We start from the raw sequence: 20,834 nt of genomic DNA, 5'->3' as shown, positions 1-20,834 counted from the left end.
CAAAAGTGATTAAGTCTTACCGTGGGAATAACCTTTATGTAAGTTTAGAACGGAGGCCAAATATACATTTCTTAGTTATTATCTTACATATGTCATACTTGTAAATAAGACGAACTAACAATAGTTGAAAATAAATCCAGCTTATTCGATCTCCCTGAGGTACAACACCAAACATCCTACGGAACAACTGGTCGTTTCCTACCCGTTTCTTGGCTGTGAGTTTCATGATAGGCATCTTGATTCACTTTTGTGTTGTGTCAATTTAAGACAACAAGTGTGAGCTATAATGCCCAGAATATTAATGTACAGTATGAAAAGACTATATGAGAAATTCATGTATGATTCTATATACGATAAATATGTTTATTTAAAATAGTTTTTCAAGGTGATACACACCTTCTTTCAAAAATAATTCTTTTGTTGACTTATTAGCTTGCAAATACCTTAATGGTAAACCCAGCACCTAGGCTTGAGTTACGCTATTGCATCTCAGTTCCAATTGGAAGAATTTAGGACATTCACTGGAGCCACCGCTTACGATGATCAGTCGTAAGACAGAAAATGGATGACACCTTTGTATCCCGGTTATCACCCTTACCGCATTCGGGCTATGTGTCCCATTTCGGGTATGCACACACTTCACAGGTTCCTAAGTACACAGAGTACCTTCGCCTGCGGTACCTTTGGTAGTCTCCCTAGTACTCATCATACTAGAGTTTACCCCTCCTCGTACTCTAAAGAATCCTATCATATCTCGAGAACTCGAACCACATCGAAGTTCCCCAAGCATTTTGCTTGTTGATAAAAAAACTCATCTCATATTTATATATATATATATGTACTTCTGAGAATTTTCGGAGGAAGTACTAAGATAATGTGAGTTGACCGTTGTCAACAAATAAATAAATAAGCGGGAGTTTCTTTTGAAACTATATTCAAAATATTTAAAATACGTCGAGATAATATTTTTGATGATCCGAAATAATTAGAATGATTTTCCGAAACTCATAAAATATTTAAAATGAAGTCTTACTATTTTTAAATCATATTACATCATTTAATAGATATTTAATAATTAAATAAAAATTATTAAATAATTAAACCTCGAATACTTATATTTTTAAAAGAATGTGTGAATTAATATTCCTGAACTAATTTATGTTTAAATAATTAAATTAATCTTTAATAAATATGAAATAAGTGAGTTTGAAATAAACAATCGTTAGATAATACCTCCCCTATATTAGATAAATATCTGAAATAATATTCATTGTTCGAGTAATTAAATATAGTTAAAGGAATACGATCTTTAGAAATCGTTTTAAATAAATTCGAGGTATTTAGTTGTAACGCCCCCAAATCCGGGGTCAGGAATCTGGGTCATCACGCAATCCTTCAATCATGTGTAACCTCCATTAACTCTATATTCCAATAATTCCATATCACTGACCCCCAATCTCACACACTCACAAGTTATAGCCTTAGAAACGACGTACAACAAGTATCATCGGTTATTAAAACTCAAATGTACTTTACAGGATCTCAAATAAATATTCATAACCTCTACATGAAGTTACAATAATTAAGACTGATATCTTATACCTATCTGATACTCTGGCCTACGTGAGACAAAGCTGCCAGGGATTCTCCCCATGACTGCAAGCGACTAAGTCCCACACCGGCATACTGTTTATCTGTTGTGTTATAACATTTAAAAGAAAGCAAGAGTGAGCAATAATGATGAGCCATAATAATGTACCGTATAAAAAGACTGTATGAGAAATTCAAGTATAATTCCATATACGATAAATATGTTTATTATAAATAGTTTTCCTCGATGATTCACACCTTCTTTCGAAAACAGTTCTTTTATTATCCTACAAATACCTTAATGGTAAACCCAACACCTACGCTTGGGTTACGGTATGTATCACAATTCCAATTGGAAGAATAGGACATTCACTGGAGCCCCCGAGATACGATGATCAGTCGTATAACGGTAACAGTAACCTTTTCTACTAGTAGAAGGATGATTCCCTTTTGTTATCGGTTATCACCCTCACCGCATTCAGTCCTTTTCTGTGTCCATCCCTCTCAGGTACACACTTCACGTCTATCCCTCTCAAGACACGGTTTTGCGTCCATCCCTCTCAGGTATGCATACTCCACATGTTCATCTGGTATATAAGATACCTTCTCATGTGGTAGTAAATTGGTAGTCTCCCCAGTCCATGAAGTACTGGAGTCTACCCCTCCTTGTCCTTGTAAGAATCCCATCATATATATGGAACTTATATTGTTCCCCAAACATATTGCTTGTTGATAGGTACACTTTGATTCGTATGTATATATATGTACTTCCGAGAATTTTTGGAGGAAGTACCAAGATAATGTGAATTGATCGTTGTCAATAGATAAATATATAAGAGGGAGTTTCTTTTAAAACTATAGTCAAAATATTTAAAGTAAGTCGATATAATATTTTTCGACGATTTGAAAGTATTCGAATAACTTTCTGAAATTCAGAAAGTATTTTAAAAGTAGGTCTTATGATTTTTAAATCATTTTAAATCATTTAATAAATAATTAATAATTAAATAATAATTATTAAATAAATAAACCTCGAATAATTATGTTTTTAAAAGAATATTTGAAATAATATTCTTCAACTAATTTATGTTTAGATAATTAAAGTAATCTTTAATAATATACTTAAATGAGTTCGAAATAAATAATCTTTGGAGAATACTTCTCCTATATTGAATGAATAACTTAAAATAATATTCGTTGTTCAAGTAATTAAATGTAGTTGAGGGAATACGTTCTTTGGAAATTATTTTAAATATATTCGAGGTATTTAATACTTCACAAGTTGACACCGAGTCCCTTGGGATAAAACAAGTACGGACTTTTAATCGTCCAAAACATCTCCGGGATGATTCCCGGGTTTATACTTTATAAAAACTGTCTGACTCTCGGTCTTACGACTTATACACTATTAGGTCACAGAACACTATAGGAAGGGGGTTGAATATAGTGTTTATACAATCAAATCGATTTAGAACACAAGTATGTAACAGTAATCAATTTTATTCAATATAATAAGCTCTGTTACAAAGTAGGTTAAACTACTCTCCCAGTGATGAACAATATCACTAAGAGCTGCTAGGTTACAATGAATAATGTTCTCGTAAAATAACAACACATGTAGTGTAAACCTAAGCCGTGTTTAGATAGTACACAGTTACAAGATATCTTCTAATTGATATGGAATATAATTCTGTCTCCTAAAATATATCAATAAGATATTATCTTCTACAAGTCTTCTAGCTGTCCAACTCTTTATGCATATCTACTTTTGTTTTAGTCCAGATCCTCTCCTGTAAATCACCCGCATTCCTTATCTAAAGTAACCGCACTTAAGTCCTGATATAAATCCTGACGGCCTTAAGTTCTGATATAAGTTCTGACTTCAGTAAGTTTTGATTTCCAGTAAGTTCTGATATTAAGTTCTGAAACTAAACACAACAGATTAGAAAAGACATCACAAATATATCTAACAGTCTCCCACAACTTGTAAATTATAAAAAATATACAAGTTAATAGATTTGATGATGTCAAAAACATTTAAGTACAAATGCAATGAGAGTTTATTTAGACAACTAACTACAACTTATAGTGCTTGTAGATTTTACCAATCTTACTGAGTCAATCTGAATCCAAAGTGATTCTTGACAAAGTTTGATATCAGCTTCTCTTCTGCATTCCTCGGGACTTGAGCTAATGTAGCCTTGACTTGCTTCAATTCTTGATCTTGACTTCCAATCTGGTAGATTGCAGTCCTAAGTGCTGAGGTGTGATTTCTTTCTAATCCATCACCAAGTCTCATTACCCTTGGGTGAGATGAGTCTTCATTATAGCACAGACATTTCTCGTTCAGAATAACTTCAAGTTTAGCAGAATCCTTCTTCATGGGAATTTCACTTCCATCATCTTCAACTATATTTGGAATAAATTCTCCAACCCTTGATCCAGAGATTCTGGCTTTATTTCTTATGGTCTTCATGATGAAATTTGACCATCTTCTGGTAATCTCAGACTTTATCTCCAAAAGATAATGAAAGAATTGAAGTTCTTTCAGAGATTTGTTCAGCGCATCTGATTCTGACATTATGTATGTTCTTCCATCTTCAAGAAATAGAATCAGTTTTTCTTTGACATCACTCTTATCATGAGCATCCAGTACCAGTTGAACAGATATAACCTTATCAAGGTGTTTCCGTGTAACTTCCTCAAATGGTTTGTTAGTTAATAAGAATGGATCTCTGGTAAGTACTTCAACTCCTTTCTTGATCTTGGCTTCTTCAGAACCTAATCCAGCTCTGTCTCTTGCTTCTCTGGCTTTCAATCCAACAGTCATGAAATCAGATAGCAGTTGACTTTTCTTAGGATCTGATGAATTAATATTTTTCCATAGGAGTTTTCTCTTATCAGTAACTGTCATTTTGTTCAAATCAACTTGAGCTTTGTCAGAGGTTGATGTCTTTATGACTTGATCAGGAATTGTTGTTTCTTCTATAGCTTGCTGTTCTTCACTCTGAAAAACTTGAGCTATGTCAGAGGTTGTCTTAGATTCTTTTGGTATCTTCCTTCTTTTCAGAGTTTCAACAGTTTCATCTTCAGCAGCTGTATCATCAAAAACTTGAACCATTTTGCACACTGGTTTCATCAGGATTTGAGGAATCTTCATCTCCAGTGTCTTTGTTGGTTCATCAACCTTTCCTTTCCCTTTTTCCTTGGGATCAATTTCAACTTGTGATCTAGTCTTGGACTTTGAAGCCTCATAAGTTGACCTTTTCTTGATCACAATGCCTTTTGCCTTAGGCCTTGGAGGTTTCTTTGCATTAGAAGCTTTAGACTTAAGATGTATCTTCTCAGCTGCAAATCTAGCTTCTTCCTCCTTGAGAGTCTCTAAATCCATTCCGGGATTATGCTTGAGAAATAATCTTCTAGCAATCTCTTCATCAAGTGTCTGAATCTTGGGATCCTTATAGTAGACAGTAGTTTCCCTTCCCTTAAGCTTCAGAGTTTGTAAAAACTTATGAGAATCTTGAATTTCAGCTTGAATCAGGACATCAGAACTTGATATCAGATTTTGATTATCAGAACTTGCTATCAGAGTTTGAGCATTCACAGCTTCAGAACTTGTATCCTTCTGTGTAGAAGATTTGCTAAAATCAGGATTTAGTTTCTGTGAAGAAACTTTGTTGCTTTGCCCTTGACCTTGACCTTAGCCCTTTCTAGGGTTTCCCTGGTAATCTCCTTTATCATCCTTCTTCTTCAGTACTTGACTAATTGAGCATTTGGACTTAACTACCTTCTCCCCCTTTTTGGCATCATCTGGTAGTAGTAGAGAGAGAAGAAGTTCCACTGAAGATTGAATTTCATTCAGTTGAGTCTGTTGAGAGGCTTGATTCTGCAGGACCTCAGTCAGTTGGGCCTGTTGCTTTTCTTGAACTTTCTCGATAGCCTCTACTTTCTCATGAATAGGTGATAAACCTGTTCTTGTCTAGCTTGAGCATCAGGTCCAGCTTATCAACATTTTCCTGTAGTTTATCAATCTTGGCATGAGTAATGAAGTGTTGACCTTGAAGACTTTTAGTATTGAGAGCTGTGACTTTAAGTTGAGCTTTAAAGTCAGAATTTATCAACAACTCATCAGCTTTTGCAATATGATCTGACAGAACTTTTGAGCTGGGAATGAAATCAGATTCATTCCACTTCTTGGTCCATTCAACTCCTCTGTGAGTTTCTTCCCATGGAACAGGAGCATCTTTTTTAACAAACTTTTTAAGCAGTGCCTCCTTTCCAAGAATTTGAGCTGGAGTATTTACTGTAGCACTGTATCCTGAACTTGAGAGAAGCTCATCATCTTCTGACAACACAAGAGTGTGTGTGGTTGTAGGAGATTCTGGTACAACTTCATCTGTTTCCAAATCCAGAATTGGAGTAGTTGGAAGTTCAGAATTGAGTGGAGAAACAGGTGGAGTTGTCACTTGTCCTTGTGGGGCTTCCAGAAATAGGACAGATGGAATGCTCAACCATTGAATATTAATTTCAGGACTTAATCCTGAATCTTCAACTTGAACATTTTCTTTGATAGGAGATAAGGGAAGTGTGATCACTATTCATGAACAGTATTTCCAGGTGCTGGAAGGGCTTCAATTACCATAGGTTCTAATGAGATCAGAGATTCCTGATCCCCTTCCTCAGAGTGAGGTTGTGCCTATGCCTTCCTGCTCTCATCTTCTTTGATCTTCTGGATGGTGGAGAAACATGATCTGCATCAGAATTTGCAGATCTTTTTCTTTTCTGAATTCCAGACCCTTCAGCTTCATTTTCTTTCTGAAGAGTTGACTCTCAGCTTCTACCTCCTTCTGAAAAATTTCTTTTTCAGCTTCTACTATCACAGGTTCTAATGCATGAACCTGGACTTGCTCATCTTCATCTGATTCATCTCTAAGAATCATCCTTCTTCTCCTTGGGGGAGATTTCAGAATAGATTTTGCTCTTGAAGATTTTACAACTGGCACCTTTTGGGAAGTACCAGAGGTTGGTTTGGTAGTAGGTGCTGATGGTTGAGGTTGAGAAGATTGTGCAGGTTGGAAATAAGTTCTGATGGTAGGCTATGATTGTGGTTGAGAGGATTGAGCTGGTTGAGTATTGGTTGAGAGGGTGCAACTTCAGGAAATTTTCGTGTGTATGTATTGGGGTCAGAGTTTACTAAGAACTGTTTTACAGAATCAGGACTTTGAAGGGGTCTTAGTATCTCTTTCTTGTTATCTGTAAATAACAAGTCTGTGAAGGCCCTTTTAGTAAGTTTAAAAGGTTGAATTGTCTCACTATAGTTTTGAGGCTTATCAGGACAACAAAAACTGTAAATTAATTGACAAAATCTAGCAAAGTACACAGTATTTGGGTCCTCATTCATCCTATCCCCAATAAAACCAAGAATAGCAGTAGCATAATCAAAGTGAGTTTGATTTAGAAGTGCATACCCTATTTGCTGACTCAGAATGGGAATTGTATCAAAGTTGGAGCATTTATTGGCAAAAGCTCTGGTGATGCACTTAAAGAAGTAGCTCCACTCATTTCTGATGTATGGCCTCTTCAGCTATCCCACCTTGGACAGACTTTTCTCACAGCCAAGATTGGCCATCATACCCTGTAGAAGTGTTTCTTTAATTTGAGCATTGAAAATATAATCTTCTGGCAGATATAAAGCTTGTCTAACAGTAGACAAGTTAACCAGATGCTCATCTTCCCCTATTGTGAAAATAATGCTTGGGGAGCCAGCCTCACCACCATCATCATAAACTCCACTCCTTCAAAACTCCGGTATTTGAGTTCCTGAAAGTAATTGTGGTTGGGTCAAAGCATACCCAATCTCACTGCGAGCAAGAAAGTCTTGGATGAAATGAAGATCTGATGAAGCATCATCCTTGTTGAGAATAGCCATGTAATTATTAAGGACGAACTTGGCTCCATTAAAGATGATGTCCTTGGGTGCCATTTTTATAAGAAATTAAGTGAAAGTTGTGTGTACAAAAGGTGTTTGATAAAATGCCTGTATGAAATAGCTTCACAGAATATTAGAGAGTGAGAGAGAATAAGAGAGATTAGAAAATAAGAATAGTAGGTAAAAAATTGTAAAATATTTTAACTCTCTTATTTATACACTCCACGTGACAACAACTATTTTTGTGAAGCAGAATAGACTTTTTACACCTGGCAGCATGGAAACAGTCAAAACAATAATGAGTGGGCACGGTAAACGTGCAGTAATTATTGCCCACATGCTGATATCAAAACAAACACGCAACCCATTAACCAAATGATTATCACTTTTTTTATCCCACTTGATTATTTTATGACAAAATATAACTGTTACAGTAAATACTAAAAATAAGTCAAGTAATTAAATAATGCCATGTAAGCATCAGAGTTTCCATCAGGATTTGCATAAGAACTTGACTATTATCAGAATTTAACGGTCATCAGAACATGGCTTCTGTACTCAAAAAAATGAATGTCTGTTTCTGTGATTCTTCACTCAAATACTGACTGGTTTCTTCAGAGTTTAATCATCAGAACTTTCATCAGAACTTGTCCTTAGAATTTATGCAAATAATACTTAACTGTTTATCTAAAACAACTTAATCACCACAGTAATTTTCATCATTCATATGGAGTGAGAGTGTGTGCATTTGTAAATGATCAGATAAAGATTAAAGTCTGATAAACTTCAGATATCTTATAAATAAGGCATAACTAAAAAAAATGCTTAAAATCTGTCTTTAATTTTGAAGTCTACTATAGAATAAATTTATGCAAGAGTCCGCCTCAACTGTTTGTGCTCATTTTATGCATCTTTTGAAATTCTTTTACAGTGGCTTCTCAGTGTTAATGAGTCACAACTGCTATCATAATTTATGCTATTATCAAAATATTTCTCCAGTAATCAGAGAATGTGAAAAGTCACCAAGAAAAATCTATATGCTTTTCTAATGCATATAACTTAATACCAGCAATGTACTTGGGTCTTCCCTTTCACATATTTACTCTAGATCTCAAAGGAGTACCTGACTTCAATTTTTTCTTTTCTTTTGTTTTCTTCGGATAAGTGAGGCTTATCAAGCATGTAGTTCATCCTTAAGATTTACTGACATCAGAATTTGACAGATAAGAAACAATAATCTAGTTTGTGACTTAATAATAAGATACAAGAAGTGAATTTGACTAAGATCAAAATCAGAGTTTGCTTATGTTATTGATTTCCACACAAACAACTAATTCAAACATGGGATACATAGTTTGTTAAAGACCAGCAAAGTAATCCTCATTGGATTGAATAGTCACAAAACATGCAAAACACTATCAGAGTATACAGAATCACATCATATAATAATCAGTATTTAATATGATACAATTTAAGCACATATTACATGGAGATAAGACAATCTGTAAACATTGATCATAAAGTCCGATGCATGAGAACAAAAACTAAATAGATTTTGAGAAAGAACCTGAAACCATTCCAAGTTAATTTACAAGTCTTGTAAAAGTAGCTTCATATAGTGGTTTTGTGAAGATATCTACTAGTTGTTGATCTGTTGGGACAAAATGCAATTCCACTGTACCTTGCATCACATGTTCCCTTATGAAATGGTACCTAATGCTGATGTGCTTTGTCATTGAGTGTTGAACTGGATTACCTGTCATAGCAATAGCACTTTGATTATCACAGTAAATGGGTATTTTAGAAAATTCTAACCCATAATTCAGTAACTGATTCTTCATCCAAAGAATCTGTGCACAACAGCTTCTTGTAGCAATATATTCTGCTTCTGCAGTTGATAGGGAAATTGATTTATGTTTCTTGCTAAACCAAGAAACCAATCTGCCTCCAAGAAATTGGAAGCTTCCACTGGTGCTTTTCCTGTCTATTTTGCATCCTGCAAAATCTGCATCTGAGTAACCTATTAACTTAAAATCTGATTCCCTAGGATATCAAAATCCTAGATCAGCTATACCCTTGAGGTATTTGAAAATTCTTTTCACAACTATTAGATGAGGTTCTCTTGGATCAGCCTAAAATCTTGCACAAAGACAGGTAGCATACATGATATCAGGTCTACTTGCAGTTAAATAGAGTAAAGAGCCAATCATACCTCCGTAGTTAGTAATATCTACTGATGCCCCAGTATCATTATCTAACTTTGTTGCAGTGGCCATAGTAGTTGATGTGGTAGAACTGTCTTGCATTCCAAATTTCTTGAGTAAATTTCTGGTGTACTTGGATTGATTTATGAAAGTACCTTCTTCAGTTTGCTTGACTTGAAGTCCCAGAAAATAGTTCAACTCTCCCATCATACTCATTTGATATCTTGGCTGCATTAACTTGGAAAATCTTTCACAAAGTTTTGTATTTGTAGAGCCAAAGATGATATATGTTGTGAATATGTTGTGTAGTTGATGATCACTTAAACAAAACATCTAAGTAGATTTTACTTAGTGAAATAATGTAGCACTCGACGGATAAGAATTATAGTCCCGACGGATAACTCATTATAGTCCCGACGGATGATTAATTTATTATCCATCGAGTGAGTAGTTTATGTAATAATAAGTTTGTAGCACAGTGATGTATGCACCTTTGTATAGAATCTGTAGTAGCATATAAGTCATGTTGACTTTAACTAGATATGCAGAATAGGTTGATGAATTGTACATAAGTAATGTCTTGTAATTCTGTATAAGTGAAATGAAGTCAAGTGCCAAAATAGCTACCGACGGATGATTAACAAAGCCTTCGACGGATGATCAAATGACTATCAACGGATGTTTAACATAGCAGTCGACGGATGATCAATTAAGTCATCGATGGATGATCTGAAAGTCGACAGATGATCATATCAAGAATTCAAACATCAGTTGAACAGTGAAAGCTGACACACAGCCGTCGAGTTGTATACAAACACATTGTGGAAGCCCATTAATTGGGTAATAGAGGACGAAAAGTAGCAAAGATTAAGACTGTTCGATTTTATATTTGTTCAGTCTTTTTGACTTTGCAATCTTGGTATTATATAAACCAAGAGAGTATCAAATAAAAAAAACAACCGAGATAGCTGAGAAACACAAAAAAAGAGAAATCTTTATAAGCATAATCTTTAGCATTTCCTGTATTCTCAGCAGTTCCATTTGTAAGCAGCTGTGAGCATTTCTGCACACAGAGTCCTCTCGATATATTATATATATCTATGGTGGAATTGTTTAAATCCACCAGAAAGTTTTTAAAGACTCTTATTTTTAATTACTTATGTTTTGATTCATTTAAGTTTACATTCCGCATTGTGCTAATCAAAACAAATATATCTATAATCGAGTTGAACATTTTTATTTCAAGAAAAAGGTTCAAGAACTCCATTCAACCCCCCTTTTGTAATTCTTGCTATATTGTTAAGGGACTAACAATATCATCAACATATATCTGAACTAAAAGTAAGTCCTTTCCATGGTTGAGGTAGAATAGAGTTTTATCAATTGTGCCTCTGGTAAATCCACTTTCTAGAAGGAATTGAGCTAAAGTCTCATACCATGCTCTTGGAGCTTGCTTAAGGCCATAAAGTGCTTTGTCAAGCCTGTAGACATGATTTGGAAATTTTGGATCTACAAAGCCTGGAGGTTGTTCAACATATACCTTTTCTTCCAATTCTCCATTGAAAAAAGCACTTTTAACATCCATTTGAAATACCTTAAACTTCTTGTGAGCAGCATAAGCCAAAAAGATTCTTATGGCTTCTAATCTAGCAATTGGAGCAAATTTTTCATCATAGTCAATACCCTCATGTTAAGAGTAACCTTTAGCAACCAGCCTTGCTTTGTTTCTTGTAATTATGCCATCACTGTCAGTTTTGTTTCTGAACACCCATTTTGTGCCAACAATGGATCTGTTCTTTGGTCTTGGCACTAGGGTCCAGACTTTATTTCTTTCAAATTCATTTAACTCTTCCTGCATTGCTTACACCCAATCAACATCTTGAAGAGCTTCTTCCACTTTCTTTGGTTCATTTTGAAATAGAAAGGAATGATAGAGACATTCATTTGATGTTGTTGTTCTATTTCTGACACCTGCTTCAGTATATCCAATTATTAAGTCAGGTGTGTCTGATTTAGTCCACTTCCTTGCAGATGGAAGTTCATCTCTAGAACTGGATCCTCCCCCATGATCCATGCTGTCTCCATCAGCATTTTCTGATGCTCCCCCTGAAGTTATGCTATCTGAAATTTCAAAATTTGAGTTGGATCCTTCAGGAATTGAAGAATCAGAGTTTCCAGAATTATTAGAATTTGGCTCATCAGAACTTGATGAATCAGAACTTGAAGAGCCAGTGACAGGTTCTGATGCTTCTTGAGAGTCTTGAGATGTGGTTGGATCATTAGCTTGCTCCCCCTGAACAGGTGCATTTCCCTTTGGAGCTGTTATCGCAGTTTCAATGACCTCAGAATTTAACCCGTCAGAACTTACAGAATTAGGACTTAGGTCATCAGAATTTATAGTATCAGAGTTTACATCTTCATTTTCAAATCTCAGCTGATCATGATCATTGAAATCTTCAAGTCCATTAATCTTTTTATCATCAAAAGATACATTGATAGATTCCATGATAACCCTTATTCTTAAATTGTAGACTCTGAAGGCTTTTGTGGAAAGTAGATATCCAACAAAAATTCCTTCATCAGCTTTTAGATCAAATTTTGACAGCTGTTCAGGATGAGTCTTAAAAACAAAACACTTGCATCCAAATATATGAGAGTATTTCAGATTTGGCTTCTTTTTCTTCACCATCTCATATGGTATTTTTCCATGCTTGTTTATGAGTGTAGCATTGTGTGTAAAACAAGCAGTCTGCACAGCTTCAGCCCAAAAATAGGTCGGTAGCTTTGCTTCATCAAGCATAGTTCGTGCAACTTCAATAAGAGTCCTGTTCTTTCTCTCTACAACTCCATTCTGCTGTGGAGTTCGAGGTGCAGAAAATTCCTGCTTAATTCCATGCTCTTTGCAGAACTCTTTCATGATTGAATTCTTGAACTCAGTGCCATTATCACTTCTTATTATTTTAACAGAATCTTTGACCAACTTATCCAGCTGTCTGACATGATTAGTTGGAGTAGATGCCGTTTCATTCTTCTTGTGCAAGAAATACATCCAAGTGTATCTTGTGAACTCATCCACTATAACCATAGCATATTTTTTCTTTGCAATGGACATGACATTGACTGGACCAAATAGATCAACATGCAGTAAGTGATAAGGCTCAAGAATTGAGGATTCAGTTTTTCTCTTGAATGAAGATTTTATTTGTTTTTCCTTTTGACATGAATCACAGAGACCATCAAGAGCAAATATTGATTTTGGCAGTCCTCTCACAAGATCTTTCTTTACTAGCTCATTTATGTTGTTGAAATTTAAATGAGAGAGTCTCTTGTGCCAATTCCAGCTTTCTTCAATTGATGCTCTGCTTAACAGACAGATTGCATAACCATCAGAGTTTGTTGAAAGTCTGGCTTCATATATGTTACCCGTCTGTAACCTTTCAGAACCACTTTGCCTTTAGAATTACTTACAACTTCACGGTGTTCTTCAAAGAAATCCACATGATAACCTCTGTCACAAATTTGACTTACACTTAGCAGATTATGTTTAACTCCTGAGACAAGAGCTACTGATTCAATTATGACATTGCCAAGATTGATAATGCCATATCCCAGTGTCTTTCCTATTTTTCCATCTCCATAAGAAACTCTTGTGTCACATTTCTCCAAAACGTCTGATAGCAGGGCTTTATTTCCAGTCATATGTCCTGAACATCCACTATCCAGAACTAGGATGTTTTTCATGTTGCCCTGCAATCAAAGACCACTATTGGTTAGTTTTAAGGACCCAGACATGCTTGGATCCTTTGGCCTTTTTAAGTTTGTTAGTATTTGCAGCGGATTTAGTTTTAGAGTTTATGCTAACATGCTTTTTATCAGACTTATATCAGACTTTGAATCAGAATTTACACTAGAAGGAATTACAATAAATTTCTTCAAAGAAGGTTTTATTTGATAATAATCATAGTACAAACTATGATATTCCTTACAAGTATAAATAGAATGCCATAAACTACCATAATGAAAATAAGGATTTTGTGGTTTAAACCTAACAGACTGACTCTTAACTCCTGTTCTAGGAGGTAAAGAGTTTATATCTTTATTTTTCCTGCAAAAAGAAGCAAGATGGTTAGAGTTTCCACAGTTATAGCATTTCTTTATAGGAGCATTTGGAACAGGCATATAATTATTGCTTTTATTCACACCTTCCTTTCCATTCCTATTTTTCCTAGCTTCCTCCACCTTGTTCATATTTCTAATCTCTTTCTGCTTATGCTCAAGTTGCTTCTTTATCATTAAACCTATGTTTACTTCAGCTGGTTTATCTTGTTTTAATTTGTCAGAAGTTGACTTTTCTTTGACTTCTGTTTTAGCGTCTATCATCTTTTCAGATTTTGACTTAACGGAATTTGACACAAATTTGACAGGATTAACATTAGGCTTTTCAGCTTTCTTGGTAAAGTTTGGTTTAGATGACACAGTTTCCTTTTTTTCTTTATCATCTAGGTAACCTAGTCCTTCTTTCCAATTTCCAATTTCTAAGATTTTCTGAGTTGTTCTTCCAGAGTTAGTGTGACGGCCTCAACCCCGGGGTTAGGAGTTGACGTCACCAAACGCATTTACCGAAGTATAAACAACAAGATTATTATTAAAATACCCTAACTTGACCCCAAACCAAGATCCGATCCAGGTTCAAGTAAGATTCACATACACATTATTTTAACTCATTTATTCAACATCTAACACACTCTAACTTTATTCAGCAACTCATCAGACCTCATGGCCTGATACAAACTACCTTAGAGGAGCCGGGTCCTGAAGGGGCAAGAACATGGGTCTGTCTGACTGGTTTTCTAGGCATCTGTGAGATATACATAACAGTTTGCAAGGGTGAGCATAATCGCTCAGCAGTACCAATATATGAATAACGGAATAAAACGGTAATGTAAGAATAATAGGAATAGAGCTGTAATCATGCCATCAACATTATGTAATGAAAATTAGAGATAACTGGATATCACTAACTATCATGCTTTATCAAAACAACGTAGTGGTGTACTTTGTAAGTACCAGAGTCCAATTTTAGCATGTTAATCAAATTTATAAAACTGCTGTACCAACTACTTATACCCTTACGGGAATCACAAATCCAAATCAGATACGTAATGGATATGTGAAGACAGCTGATCAGGCTATCAACACCAGATGGATTTAACTGCCATCCCATTTACCTGTTCTGGAACTCAGAGACTAGCTAGGTCTCTGACCTGCTGGACTAATCGGTTATATATTGCGCGCAACCGAATTAGCCTCTTACGCCACCTCATAGGCATACTCTGGCCCCAATGTATCCCATCTCTGACCGTTTTATCCAGTTTTCAAAACACTTGTACCTATCTCATTTCAAAATCATTTATTTTTCCAGCACACATATAAAATCCATTTCGCAATCATTTCATTCGAGATAGATACCTTTCGAAGTTACTTTTCCCCAAAATAATTTGAAAACAGTGATTTATAACTACAGGGGATACTCAACTTAAAACGTTTCTGTTCATTACGAAAGTAAAACATTTAGCTATTCATACGTACTGAACCATTAAAGAATGGTCAGGGGTACTTGCCTTGCAACACTTTACAAAACCCTAAGTAGCTTTTACACCGACTTCGGTCCTAGGGAAACTTGACTGGGATCTACAAATACAGAATACCCTAATCAGTTATATCGACATGCTTGATATCCTCAAATCCTAATAACCCAATCCGATAACCCGACTCGTATAATTATTATACACATAATCACGTAATCACGTAGCCCGAACACAATTAGGGGCAATACGTAGAATATAATTACGTACGGTTACAAATATATTTTTTTTAGGAAATTTTGGCAGCAACTTCTTTGTTTATAAGACTACCCGTCGATTACAATTGACGTCAACAATTACAACAATCCACAATATCACTCCATCATTTTACACAACGTACATCACAACACCATTCGTAATTAATTATTTAAGTTCGAAAATATTTTACATAATCATTTTATTTATTTATAAAATTTAGGACTCAGAACATCGTCATTACCGTCCACCGTTGACTCACCGAAGTTCATCGTCAACGCCGACACAATTTATTGGCGCCCGATATAATACGGGTTCCCAAATAAATTATACCGATTAATATTATTTCCCGCAACGAAAGTTTTTATTTCATGAATAATAATCAATTAATTTCCTGCAGAAAAGAAATAAAAATCAAATTTGTAATAATCAAGTCCAACTGCATAATCTCGGCCCAACAGAAAAAGGCCCGAACAACCAGGCCCAAACTGCAAGGCCCAAAATCAATCCAACAGAACCAATCCCAACAACACTGAACACAGCTGCACACAACTGCACAACCATCTTCCATCGCACACACGGCCTCACAACCGCCACAACACACACACAACACAATTACACACACACACAATTCCACACACAGACATGCACATAGTCACACACAAATATACATATATATATAACCGAACACAGCTCACACCACCGCCACCATACCGGAAGCCGGCGGCAACGGCGGCACAAAGGAAGGGAAACGACAGCAAAACAGAAGAAGTAGTAGGAAAAAGCAATTACCGGGAAAAAGGAAGAAACACGGCGAGAGAGAGAAACGAAAGAAAGAAGGGAGAACAGAGAGAGATTCGAGTGAACAAGAGAGAGCAAGAGAGTGAACCGAGAGAGGGGGTGGGGGTTTTCCCCTTTTTTTAACTGCTAACAGGTGTTGCACAAAGGGAAGGGACATGCGTCCCTCTGATTAATAAGAAACAGACACGTTGCCATTAGAGATAGATACGAGGATTTAAAAGTCGAATTTGCCCCGAAATTTGAAGTCAACGGATTGAGGTGCACGCAAAACAATTCCTGAAAATTACGAAAATAATATCAAAATGTCATAAATATCCCGAAGTTTACAAAGACATAAATTTTGAAATTTTTAAAACACTTTTTAAGGTGCACTTTGTACCCACTTGTTAACAAATAACGAAACAACGCGCGGGTGAAACTAACTCCGAAAATTTCCAAAATAATTTTAAAATTCTCAGAATAATACCAAATTAATAAAATATAAACATCATAATTTTTTTTTGAAGATTTCCATAATTAAATATGGATTTTACCATTAAATATACTCAAAAAATCATTTAGAAATGAATAATTAATAAAATATTGATTTCTCAATTTTATAAAGTCCTAAAAATAATTATTGAAATTATAAAATTATAAAACCAATTTTAGAAATCATCCAAATATTTATGGAATTAAAACTACAATAAAATCACTTTTATAAGTGAAATAAAATTGTATAACTCACTAATAATTCATAAAATTAAATCCCGCAGCTCAACAGATCACAACTTAATTAAATAATAATCAATACCTGCTGCCAAAACCATTACACACATTTTATATAATTATTTAAACTTTATTACAATTTGAATAAAATAAAAGAATATTCACGAGTCGTTATATTCTTCCCCCTTAAACAGATTCTATCCCCAGAATCTGACTTAACTAAATAGATGAGGATATTTATCAAGCATGTTTGACTCTAATTCCCAAGTAGACTCTTCTACTTGAGGATTTCTCCATAAAACTTTTACTATAGGGATCGACTTATTCCTAAGGACTCGTTCCTTACGATCTAGGATTTGAATCGGTTGTTCCACATAGGACAAATCTGGCTAAAGCTCAATCGGTTCATATTCTATGACTTGATTCAAACTAGGGATATAGGGCTTTAACATAGACACGTGGAACACATTATGAATGTGCTCCCACTGCGGTGGTAACGCTATATCATAAGCAACCTTTCCCACTTTCTATAAAACCTCAAAGGGTCCTATAAATCTAGGGCTAAGTTTACCCTTCTAACCAAATCATACTAACCCTTTCCAAGGTGATACTTTTAGTAACACCAGAGCTCCTATCTCGAAGTCCATATCTTTCCTATGCAAATCTGCATACTTTCTCTGTCTATCTTGGGCTGCTTCTAATCTTTTCCTAATCAACACTATGGCATCTCTGGTTTGCTGAACCAACTCGGGACCCAACACTTTCTTCTCTCCTACCTCATCCCAATATAACGGAGATCTACACTTACGTCCATACAAAGCTTCGTAAGGCGGCATCCCGATATTGGCATGGTAACTGTTATTATACGAGAACTCAATCAAAAGCAGGTGTTCATCCTAATTACCCTTAAAATCAAAAACGCAAACTCTCAACATATCCTCTATGGTCTGAATCGTTCTTTCACTTTGGTCGTCCGTCTGAGGATGATAAGCGGTGCTCATATTCAACTTTGTTCCTAAGCACTCTTGGAACTTAGTCCAGAACCAGAAATTAAATCTCAGGTCTCGATCTGACACTATAGACACAAGCACTCCATGTTTGGTGACTATCTCATCCAAGTATAACTTAACTAGCTTTTCCAACGAATATATTTCATTGATCGGAAGAAAATGCGCTGACTTGGTCAATCTGTCAATGACCACCCAAATAGCGTCATGATTTGCTCTCGTCCTTGGCAATCCCACTACAAAATCCATTGGGGAATCTCCAAAGGTTGTAACAATCCGCTTGGTTATTGATGCTCTGCTTTCACTGTTTGACACACGTGACATTTACTTACCCAATTGGCAATATCCTTTTTATTCCTGGCCACCAAAAGTTTCTCTTCAAGTCTTGGTACATCTTAGTACTACCGGGGTGGATAGAAAACCTAGATTTATGCGCTTCGTGCAATACCTCATTCTTCAATTCGGTTACATTAGGAATCCAAATTCTGGGGGGAAATCTTTACAAACCTTGATTATCCCTTTGAGTACACAACTCTTCTCCTGTCAAAGTATCCAACTCTTGTTCCATAACTCCTTCTTGACACCGTTTGATCTTTTCCATCAATGCCGGCTGGAAAGTGACTTCATATAGTTGCTCCTGACTTTCAATATGTACTCGCACCTCAATCTCCATTCTTTCCAAGTCTTGTGCTAGTTCCTCCGCAATCTTAATCATATTCAGCCTTTCTTTTCTACTCAAGGCATCAGCCACCACATTGGATTTACCTGGGTGATAATTAATTGAGCTTTAATCAGTTTCAACCACCTTCTCTGTCTCATGTTCAAATCCTTCTACGTGAATATGTACTTCAAGCTCTTATGATCTGTATAAATATCATATTTTTTTCCGTACAAGTAGTGACGCCATAACTTCAGAGCAAATACTATATCCGCCAACTCAAGGTCATGAACTGGATATTTCTGCTCGTGAGGCTTTAACTGTCTGGAGGCATAAGCAATAACTTTGTCATGCTGCATTAGCACACAACCTAATCCTTTCAAAGAAGCATCACTATAGATTACAAAGTTTCCCGTCTCATCTTGTAATGCCAATACTGGAGCCGTCACTAATCTCCGTTTCAATTCCTGAATACTTTCTTCACATTTTTTTTCCAAATGAACTTCTCATTCTTTCTGGTCAACTTGGTTAATGGGGATGCAATCTTTGAGAAATCTTTCACAAACCTTCGATAATATACTGTTAATCCAAGGAAACTTCTTATTTCCGTCTGTGTCTTCGGTTGTTCCCACTTTGATACGGCTTCAATCTTTACTGGATCTACTTTGATACCTTCCTTACTCACTACATGTCCAAGAAACTGTACTTCTGTCAGCCAAAACTCACACTTAGAAAACTTCGCATATAATTGCTTTTCTCTCAATTTCTGAAGGGCAATCTGTAGATGCATTGCATTTCAAATATATGAGGATGTCATCAATAAATATAATAACAAACTTATCCGGATACTCCTTATATACCCTATTCATCAAATCCATAAAAGTCGCTAGCGCATTCGTCAATCCAAACGACATTACTAGAAACTCATAATGGCCATACCTTGTTCTGAACATAGTCTTGGGAATATCTTCAGGCTTTATTTTCAATTGGTGGTATCCAGATTTTAAGTCAATCTTTGAGAAGTAACATGCTCCCTTAAGTTGATCAAATAAATCGTCGATTCATGGCAAAGGATACTTATTCTTTATTGTCAACTTGTTCAGCTCTCTGTAGTCAATACACAATCTCATACTTTCATCCTTTTTCTTCACAAATAGCACTAGAGCACCCCATGGAGAAACACTGGGTCGAATGACTCTCTTATCCAATAATTCCTGAAGTTGCTTAGTCAATTCTTTCATTTCCATTGGGGCCATCCTGTATGGAGCCTTAGAAACTGGTTCAGCTCCCGATATTAAATCAATGGAGAACTGAATCTCTCGATCAGGTGGCAATCCTGGTAACTCTTCTGGGAAAACATCCGGGAATTCTTTCACTATGGGAATTTCATCCAAAATAGGGGTCTCTTTCTTCGTATCCACCACATGAGCTAAATACGCCTCACATCCTTGCCGCAACAATCTCTTTGCTTGCATTACTGAAAGGAACTTTCTATCTTATCTCTGTCCTTGGTAGCTGATTCTTTTATTATCTTGGGTGTACATAATAACTCTCTTTTTCTTACAGTTAATATTCATCTTATATAAAGACAACCAATCCATACCTAAAATAATATCAAAGTCTCCCAACTCGAAAGGTATTAAGTCAACAGGGAACATATACTCTAAAATCTCTAGGGAACATCCAGGACAAAATTGACATACAGTTACTTTATCTTTATTAGCCACTTCTATGGTCAAAGGTTCTTCTAGTTCTTCCAACATCAATTGCATTTTATTCACACAATTCACAGATATAAAATATTTGGACGCTCCCGAATCAAACAAAACGTTAATAGGTACGGAATTAGGAGAAAGCGTACATACAACCACATCAGAATCATGAACTGGAGACTTCTTGGTCATCTTAAAAGTCCTAGTTCTAGCAGTACTGGTTGCTGGTCCTTGGGACACACTCCTTCCAGCAATACCTTGGGTCACTGACTTGCAATTCCTAGCTATGTGTCCCATTTTGCCGCAACTAAAACAAGTTACTCCTTGAGTCTCAGACTTACACTTCGTGGAATAATGACCTTTCTGTCCACACGTAAAATAGTTG

The sequence above is a fragment of the Apium graveolens genome, chromosome 3, assembly GCF_009905375.1.
Source record: "Apium graveolens cultivar Ventura chromosome 3, ASM990537v1, whole genome shotgun sequence".
In the NCBI taxonomy this organism is placed as follows: Eukaryota; Viridiplantae; Streptophyta; class Magnoliopsida; order Apiales; family Apiaceae; genus Apium; species Apium graveolens.
This window is presented reverse-complemented; position numbering follows the sequence as displayed.